This window comes from Sinocyclocheilus anshuiensis, unplaced genomic scaffold, assembly GCF_001515605.1.
Source record: "Sinocyclocheilus anshuiensis isolate Anshui unplaced genomic scaffold, SAMN03320099.WGS_v1.1 scaffold1197, whole genome shotgun sequence".
Classification (NCBI taxonomy): domain Eukaryota; kingdom Metazoa; phylum Chordata; class Actinopteri; order Cypriniformes; family Cyprinidae; genus Sinocyclocheilus; species Sinocyclocheilus anshuiensis.
This window is the reverse complement of record NW_015551084.1, coordinates 446,620-456,575: the sequence shown is the minus strand read 5'-3', so window position 1 is coordinate 456,575 and position 9,956 is coordinate 446,620. Positions and strand designations below refer to the sequence as shown.

The 9,956-nt window shown below is 37.8% G+C and overlaps 1 pseudogene; it reads left to right on the top strand.

Moving 5' to 3' along the window:
- LOC107662557 (zona pellucida sperm-binding protein 3-like) overlaps positions 1–2,967 on the top strand; it is a 6,909-nt pseudogene extending 3,942 nt beyond the window's left edge.
- Positions 2,968–9,956: the final 6,989 nt, after the last annotated feature.

Sequence of the window (9,956 nt, the reverse complement as noted above, 5' to 3'; positions counted from 1 at the left end):
AAAAAAAACAATCCGTGGCGACGGTTTTGCAATCCGTCCCCTCAGTTTATTAACCGTACTCCCGAATTCTTAAACTGTTCCCTCGGTTTAACAAATCGTGCCCACGGATTAATAAACCGTACCCACGAATATCCAATCCGTGCGCTCAGATTTTGTAAACCGTATCTTCGGTTTTTGAATCCGTACCCACAAATTCATAATCCGTGCGCACGCTTTCGCCCTCGGGTTTCTCGGGTTTGTAAACTGTACTCACGGATTCATGCAGCAAGCTCCTAGGTAGCCTACATGTATATTGTATATATTGTATATTGTTTTATTGCATATTATTATGTGGAATAGGCCTACAGCAAATTGTCTTAAGTGATTCTCCATCAATTGTAACGGTACGAGGTGGAATACAACGATTTAATAAGAAAGATGTGCATCAAAATCTTGTTTAATTTGTGATAATCTTAGCACTTGATTATTATTGTATAATAAACCTGGCATTGTGACTGACTTTGGAGTCATTTGTTCCTCTTTTGTAAGTCGTTTTGGATAAAACCTTCTGTAACCTAAATGTATAATAATAATAATAATAGCTATTATTATTATTATTATTTTAATGTATAGGCTAAATAAATGAGTGCACTTAAGACAGTAAAATGTTTGTCATAAAATAATTCATGAATGCTTTATTTTTAAATAACCTTTTACAGTTTTGGAAATGTGTTTGTGTACTATTCATTCTTAACATATTTCATTCATTCATTCACAGACTTATTTAGGTGATTTTATTCATTTTTATTTAGTTTTTATATAGTTTAGTTTCAGTTTTAATTAAAGTTTAGCAGAATTAACAGATCACTCCCAGAGCGCAGGTCAAAGAAAGAATTAGGCGTAAAAGGCAATAAGGCATAAGCAACACATAATGCATCTAGCGACACAAAATTAATGCATGCTGAGATTGATTAAATGGTAAAAGTATACTCTGAACCCCATGTGGATTTACACAAACTGAGAAAGTCAAAACGTTTTACTTTGTGCCCCGCTCTCCCCTAACCTTACGTGCGCGATGCGCCATTTACAGGTATTTCCCTAAACCGCGGGCGCCACACAGCTCATATATTTTTCCGGCAAGGGGTGAGAGCGTAATGATTAGTAAAACGATTATTTATTTTTGATAATTATTATTTTATTTCAGTTAGTTTTTCAATAACTGTTGTTAGTTTCGTTTCGTTTTAGTTTTTGAATTATTCAGTTTACCATATTTTATAATACATAATACGCCAAGACATTAATCTTCATTTAGTTCAGGATAGTTCTTGCTGTCGGAATGGTACTTTTAACGTAGCCTACACATACAGTAAAAAAATGTATTGAAAAATAACAACTTAATTAAAACATGCTCCTTTCATAAGCTGTGTTCCTTTAGGCTAGACTCCCATGTGTTCATACTGAATTGTGAGCTGGTGTTGTGTGATGATGCATTTGTAATGAGGATTTGCATTTGACTTAAATTTAGCTGTTTTATTTTGGTAATATCAGTCACTCTCGCTGTGCTGTTTTGTTCCGGTCGCACATCAGACGAGAAGCACAGTGGTGCCCCGCGGACCATTTCATCTATTCCCCAAACAGTCAAAACTTAACTTCAAGAATGAGCAAGTGGTGTCAATGAGTTTAAAGTTCGGGGATCGAAAAAACAGCAAACGGGATGAGAAATTGCGATCTATAGCACAACGAACCACGGAATTTATTAGAGCCACAGAAAACAAAACTTTTTGCTGAAAAATGCACAATAATACACAATCTTCCAACCTAGGAAGAAGTCATTATGTACATTAAAAATAATTTGGGACAAATATAATGTAATTTAATGGAAAATTATGTGAGTGGCGCTGAAGCACTCTGTGGCGCGGCAGGAATATGAACAGCACCCGGAGTCGCAGCTGGGATCCGCGGACAGAACACCGGCGGCGCTGGTGGCGCCGCCGGTGTGCATTCAGTCATGGAAAACAATGTGTGGGAATTTTAAAGATGTGGTGCGGTGCGGGGCTGCACATGTCGTCCGGTGTGCGACCGCCTTAAGGCTGGATAGCCTCTTGTTTCAGAGGTGGAATTGTCAAAGATGACTTTTAAGAGGACACCGTAAGCTAGGCCGGTAGTTTTTTCCCCAGACAAGGGTAGGGGGAGAGGGCCTAGGCTCAAGAGTCACGGTTCGCTACCCAGTCTTCAGTGTATTCAGTGTGTGTGTGTGTGTGTGTGTGTGTGTGTGTGTGTTTTATTTTATTTTATTGAGCTAATGACTACAATATTTGCTGGGCATTATTTATTTAACAGGATTTATTTATGCATGTATGTACTGTATTTATTTATTTATGTCCACAAATATTTGTAGGGTATTATTTAATGTGTGTATTTTATTTATTTTATTTTATTTATTTTTTTAAATTCTGCCCTGAATCAATAATGCATTACTAACTGATCCCTGGCAAAGTGTTTCATAAGATTTTCATTGTACTTTACTACCAAAAACGCCTCTATTTTCGAAAGTTCATCCTTTATAAATAATAACTATGAAGAGTAATAAAGATTCATTCTTCAGCTTTTACTCTGTTGACATGCTGGTGTAGTCTTATGAAAGCTGTGATCTTTCTGGACAGTGTGTAGCCAATTATTCTCCATCACATGGCCATCTCTCTGTTGGACCAGGATGATTAGGCAGATATAGTTCTAGATGGTACAGAGTATTTCTTTTAAATCATGGAAGACAATTATTATTTTAAAAAAGAATGAATGAATTTGATCTCATTTTATTACAATTCTCCCTAGCGCCTTTTGATTAACATATTTTTAAAGAAAGGTAACCCCAAGGCTGTGATGAGCTGTCATCTCCTCCCCAGAGGCAAAGGAGGCTCTGAACTCCCCCTAATGATGTGGCTGTCTTCTGCTCAGATCAGCCATGCCAGGCCCCATCACTTTGCTTAACCAAGTACAGAAGAGCACCTGAGTCACAAACTTCAGAGCTTATCCGAGTGCTTTAAAATAGGCCTTCCTGATCTTTTCGAGATCTCTCTTTCATTGGTTTTGCTACAGGAACCACATTATAAAGTGGACATTGAGTGGCGCCCCAACATACAGAAGTACCATGCTTATCTTATTTATTCTATACTGTTCTTCATTTCTCACACCTCTTCTGGGAACACTTATCTAACTAACCAGATTTTTTACACATTTTGTCTGTTTGGACAAAAAAAAAAAAAAATGCATACACATCTGCTGCTTGTGTTATTCTTATTTTTAAATGGGCTTTGATAAAGCATCTGCTAAATAAATAAATATGTAGATCGCCCAACAATGAAAATTCTCTCGCCATTTACTCACCCTCCTGTCATTCCAAACCTGTGTGAATTTCCTCCATCTGCTTAACACAAAAGAAGATATTTTGAAGAATGATGGTAACCAAATAATTGGCGGTAATAATTTTTTAGGTTTACAGTTAATGCACAACATTTTCAGCAATATTAAAGATATGGGAAGCATTTTAACCTCCCTTTTAAACGTTGATAAACATATTTATTGTGTTATTGTGCTCATATGTGCTAAAATTGCTGCATGTTATGTTTTTCATTTAGCATAATTTTTCCCAGCTGTGCCAGATATCCACATCCATTTTGGGGTCATGACCTTCCAGTTTACAGCACTTTATTTGCATTATTGTTAATTCATGCGTTTTAAACAATCAGCTCGAGAATGTAGAAAATATTAATCCTCCCAGGTGAGGCTGTATTTTGAGAGAAGTACAGACATGGTTATTTCAATATAAAGTGAGAAACAAATACAATGAATATTAAGGGTATTAGATGCTAACAATTGTTGGCACACTGCTGTGCACTAACAGTTTAAAGTCAAGGCTGACTAATGACACATGTCTGAAGAATATGTAGAGAGAGGGATAAATAAAAGAGAGAGAGGAAGAGAGACATTAAAGAGATACAGTAGTTTACCCAAAAGTGAACATTCCATCATTTAATCATCTTGGTCCAAACTTGCAGAACACACAAATAAAAAAGTTATTTAAAACATGTTCCAGGGTGTTTTTGTTCATACAGTGAATGTCAGCTGGATCCAGTATTGTTTTGGACCCTGCTGACCTTCATTGGATGGGCAAAATTATCATTATTATCAGAATATTCAGAAGATAGAAAGTCACACAGGTCTAGAACAATGATGGCAGAATTTTTGTATTCCCTTACAGAAACGTGGTTTTGGAACAATTTCAAGGTGTAAATGTGTGAAACCCATGTGATCATATTTGAACGCATGTGAACAAATGTGGACACGTGTGGACAATATGTGATCACATGGGTTTCACACATTTACACCATGAAAATATTGCAAATCCATCATGTTTCACATGGGTTTCACATATTGCACATGTGATTTTAACATGTGATTGCATGTGACTGATTTTCTGTAAGAGTTGAGAGATCTATCCCTTTAAGGATGGGCAAGGAAATACCAAAAAACCCAACATTATTTTAGTGTAGTTTCTACATGAATCAGCAATACTGGTTTCTCACCTGGGGGAATAAGCTCCAAAACTGTTATGGAAAGGATGGAACCATGCCATTCTGCATAGCATTACTGCATGCTTATTTCTTAACCCGCACTGGTGGATGTTATGCAAATTATTGATTTAATGCAGTTGTCCGAACACCCAGCGTGCACAAATTGATTTTTTAGCCCCAAGCAGTAGTTTGCTTGTACCTACATTTTGACTGTTGTCAGTCATTTGGTTAGCACCGCAACGTCTCACATAACCACACGCAGCCTTGGTTTCTTCCCCTTCCAAGTATCCCAAGGCATCACTGCCTGCAATTTTCAGCACAGATTGATTTTAGTACTCCTTGAAGCCAATTTGGGATGTTTGCGTGTTCTTATATTCTACTGATTTGATCCACACGGGAAAGTTGTTTGGGAGGAAGGAGCCAAATGCAGAGGGGGATACGGATTAGATTCCATATTAAAAAGAATGGTAATAGCTATAAAATAGCAGCTGCCTGAGGCTGCTTGGAGCAACGATGAGGCCTGTCTTTCTTGTCCTTTTTACAATATTCAATTCCTGCTGAAATGGAACACCTGGGACACACCTGGAGTGACAAAAAGAATAAAGAACAGCTTCAAAATATGTAAATGTTTGAACAGGGCTGCTGGTAGCAGTTTCCGAAAAACTAAGCTCTCGTAACTTGCGGTGCTAGAGCTTGCCGTTAAAAATGGTGGGAAGTTAAACACATGGGGACGCCGGGGTACATGCAGGGCAGCGAACATAGTGACAGGCAGGGACTCGGGGAGGTTGCATAGACGCTAGTGAAGCGAAACACTGAGGAACTGGAAATTGCTTCAACACATGCTCTCTCCTGTTCACTTTGCAGGCAGATGAAAGCGCTGAGAAAAATCTCCCTACTAAACTTCTCTGAAGTGAAGGCAGAAAGAACTCCAAAAAAAAAAAAAAAAAGTGGAGGGAGAAAAACGAGGGAAAAAAAGGCGAGTTAAAACAATCGTTGAGAGACACAGAAACACAAAGAGCGACTGGATGCTGCCATTCTCTCAGTGGGGAGAAATACTCCACCACGCCAGCTTTGCATTTAAAAAAGTCTTCGGCTTTGTGATTTAAAAGAGGGAGTTGCAAACAGCGAACACAAAAGAATATTCAAAAATGCTCGAGCAAAACAAGCCTCTGTCTCTTCTCGCCCGCCTGCTCCGTAAGGGGAGAGCTGTGTGGTGGTGGGTGGAGGGGAGGCTTGAACATCTGAGGGGAGTGTCAGGAGTTGCTGACAGAACACATGCAGACAGCCACAAGACAGCCACTCTTATTCCGCAGAGGGCGTTGGGGTGAACTTCTCCAACATCACTCTGTTCTCCGAGCCACATGTACACAAGGTAAATTATTTGCTCCAGCTTTCCTGCACAATGCGGGTAACCGGTGCCAGGGATTCTGACCTTGGGAGAAATGTGTCCTCGCAGGGTGATCGTGTCATTGGTTTGAGCAGACTTTGCATGGTTTGGTTTTCAATCTCTTTGAATGGATAATCTAAGCATATGGACAGTCAATTATCATATTCACATCCTTTTGATATGATAGTATTCAATTTTAGATAGAAGAAAGTGTTTAAGGTTTTTATACACTACACTCTTTTTTTTTTTAAGAAGTTAATGTTTTATTACAGCCAGGATACATTAATTTGGTAAAAAGTGACTGTAAAGATGAACATGCATAATGTTGTTAAAGATTTCTATTTCAAATAAATGCTATTCTTTTAAAATAACACGGTGTCCACAAAAAATATTAAGCAGCACAGGTAATACTTTAGTATAGGGACCAGTTCTCACTATCAACTAGTTGCTTCTTAGCATGACTATTAATAACATATTGGCTGTTTATTAGTATCGTATTCTACATCCCTAATCCCACTCATTACCTAAATTTAACGGTAACACTTTATTTTGATAGTCCACTTCAGACATTCTACTAACAGTAAGTAACTTTGCAACTACATGTCACCTAGCAGTCATTAGAGTATTAGTAGACTGTCTGCTTAATATTGTCTAACACTTTATTTTGATGGGTCCACAAGTTCACAACTTACAACATCCTGACTGTCAACTTATTCTACTAACCCTAAACCTAACCTAACAGTCTACTCTGAGAGTTAGTAGACGACGTAGTTGCAAATTAATGAGAATTAGTTGACGTGTAGTTGCAAAGTTACTTATAGTTAGTAGAATGTCTAAAGTGGACTATCAAAATAAAGTGTAACCAACTTACCAACTACCTTGTTAACTAAGCAGCAAATTAGGAGTTTATTGAGGCAAAAGACGTAGTTAATGGTTTGTTAATGGTGAGAATTGGACCTTAAAATAAAGTGTGACCACAGCACAACTGTTTTTTTTAACCATTGTTAATAAATGTTTCTTGAGCAACAAATCAACATGTTAGAATGATTTCTGAAGGATCATGTGACACTGAAGACTAGAGCAATGGCTGTTGAAATTGTAGCTTTGCCATCACGGGGATAAATTACATTATAAAATGTATTAAAATAGAAAACGGCTAGTTTAAAGCAACTTAATCGTTTTGTGAAGTTTTGCGACTTTGGAGCACCCTACAGTTAACTGAGTGAAATGTGCTGTTGTAAATATATAACTGTCGTAATTACAGCGGATAGCAGCCACATCACCCTGTAGCCCAAGACTGGTTGCCCACTGAAGCTAAGCAGGGCTGAGCCTGGTTAGTACTTGGATGGGAGACCTCCTGGGAAAACCAGGTGCTGTTGGAAGAGGTGTTAGTGAGGCCAGCGGGGGTGCTCACCCTGTGGTCTGTTTGGGTCCTAGTGCCTCAGTACAGTGATGGGGATACTATACTGTCAACAAGCACCATCCTCTGGATGAGATGTTAAACCGAGGTCCTGACTCTCTGTTGTGATTAAAAATCCCAGGATATCCTTCGAAAAAGAGTAGGGGTGTAACCCTGGCATCCTGGCCAAATTTGCCCATTGGCCTCTGTGCATCATCATCATGGCCTCCTAATTATCCCCATATTCTGATTGGCTTCATCACTCTGTCTCCTCTCCACCAATAAGCTAGTGTGTGGTGGGCGTTCTGGCGCAATATGGCTGCCGTCGCATCATCCAGGTGGATGCTGCATATTGGTGGTGGTTGAGGAGATTCCCCCTTTCTATGTAAAGCGCTTTGAGTACCCAGAAAAGCGCTATATAAATGTAAGGAATTATTATTATTATTATTATAGCGGTACATGTGCATTTGTTGCTGCCGTAAAGCAATCCGCCCTTTTCGCATTTCATACCCGCTCATCAAACTTATATATTACCAGAACAGATGTTTGCGGGAAAAATTGGGAAAGAAACACCGTTCATCTTATTATTAGTCAGTGTACCATGGTTTTGAAACTGATATTTCAAGGTAAAAACACTTGCATACAGCTGCTTTAAATGTTTTTTTTTTATTAACAATATTACAGTTTTGACTGTATTTTGATTAAAAAAAAATGCAGCCTTTGTGAGCAAAAGAGGCTTTTTTTCAAAAACATTCAAAAACATTACCAGTCACAAACTTTAGAATGTGACTGTATATATTTCAACATTTTCAAACAATCTTTCGGTACCCACAAAAAGTTAGATAAAAGTCCACACATCTTAGTGCACTACATCTGAGTGCACTAAATAGGCACTCACAGAAGTTCTGTTCGACTGAGGCGGTAACCATAGAAACAGTATATTGCTCAACTCTTTGCTTTAGGATCAGTATCGGATGGTACATCAACAAAACACAAGTCATGTATTTCGTTATTACTACAGATTACTGACATTGTACAAATAAATAACAAAAAGACAGTAGATGGTTATAGCTTGTGGCTATTTGGGTTTTGCAATAGTGAATGTGCTTGAAAATTACTAATAGAAAAAGAGGTTGTTATTTTATTTTGGAGTACAAAGATAAGCTTATTCTATTGGAATAACATGATTGTACTAATCATGCCGAATATCAAGGCAAGTAAATATGACTTAAGAAAATAAATAGGGTCAAGTTTGTTTTTATATCGAGTATTTCACTTAAATAACGTTTAAATAGTTAAAGAACTGATTCAAATTTCCCCTTTTTGTTGTAAATCTTCATTGAACACAGACGGCCACATTCTCTCAGACATGCTACTGATCTATTGATATTCAGGACTGTGATCCCGCCTAAGTTTTTACCGTGCTTTAAAGTAGGAAACTCTGAAACATCAAGCAGTGGCGTGCTGCTAAGATGAGAGCGGAACAAAAACAACTGAATTCCATCACAACAGATTGTCAAACCAGATGGGAAGCTCCCAAGAACTGGGCAGGGATGTGTGTGGTGCAGACTTTGAATAGGCAAACACGGTAGGCTTCACAAATAGTGAACAGAGCTGACGAAAGACAGTTAGCTCATTACTCTCTGTAATCGAAGAGTATCATTAAACCACAGCTAAAATGGCTTCAGATCACACCAGTTATCCTCGCTGACATGTATCACAATAGCAATTAAAAACTAATACAGTGGGCTGAGAACGAATTAAGCTTCGTCGGTGGTGATTATGTGTCAAACTGCGTTTTCCTCCTCAGGTCGAGTTATTGAGGAAAGTGGGTGATCTTTGAGTGGACTGGATGAAATTTACACAAACAGCTACTGTATAATTGGCCTTTGGGTTCACAGTCAACATGCTGGTGCAAAGAGATCTAATGTTACGCTACACTGGAAAAAAAAAATGGCCAGAAGGCAAAGTTCTCATTTTTAATACATGACAGGCAAGTCAAGCTTTTTTTCTTTCTTTCCATACCAACAACCTTAATGCTGACGAAACAGCACCTTCATTCAAATGTTGAGACGTGGATCAATGAACTTTAACATGGCTAATGAATTCCAGTCACTATTTTATAGGCTGTAGAAATGTAAGATTTATAGAAATATTTAAGTTAAACTCAGATGATGTGGCATAATGTTGATTAGCACAAAAATAAATTCGCCACCCAAAAAATTGTTGTTGAATGTTGTCAATCTTTAGAATGAATCAATCAATCTGTTGTCAACATTAAAATACACACAATTTCCATAGCATAAGTACAAGATGTAAACAGTATGCATTTTATCATTATCTTACACTTTCTGTGTAAAGTTGAAAGGAGTGAAATTATTTCCTTATAAAATAAATTCTTTGCTATGCATTTTAGACCGTGTGTCTTGTGTTAAATTAGGATAACTGTTACATGTGTGACTATGTAAAATTCGTTTGTCTCCTGCATGGAACACTTGGCTATTTTCCATATAGCTACAATAAACCATGTTGCCACGCGGATACAATTATGTTTCACAATTGCATTATCCTTTCTAAATTGGCTTCTAATTGTTTCATTATGTAATTGGCATGATACAAT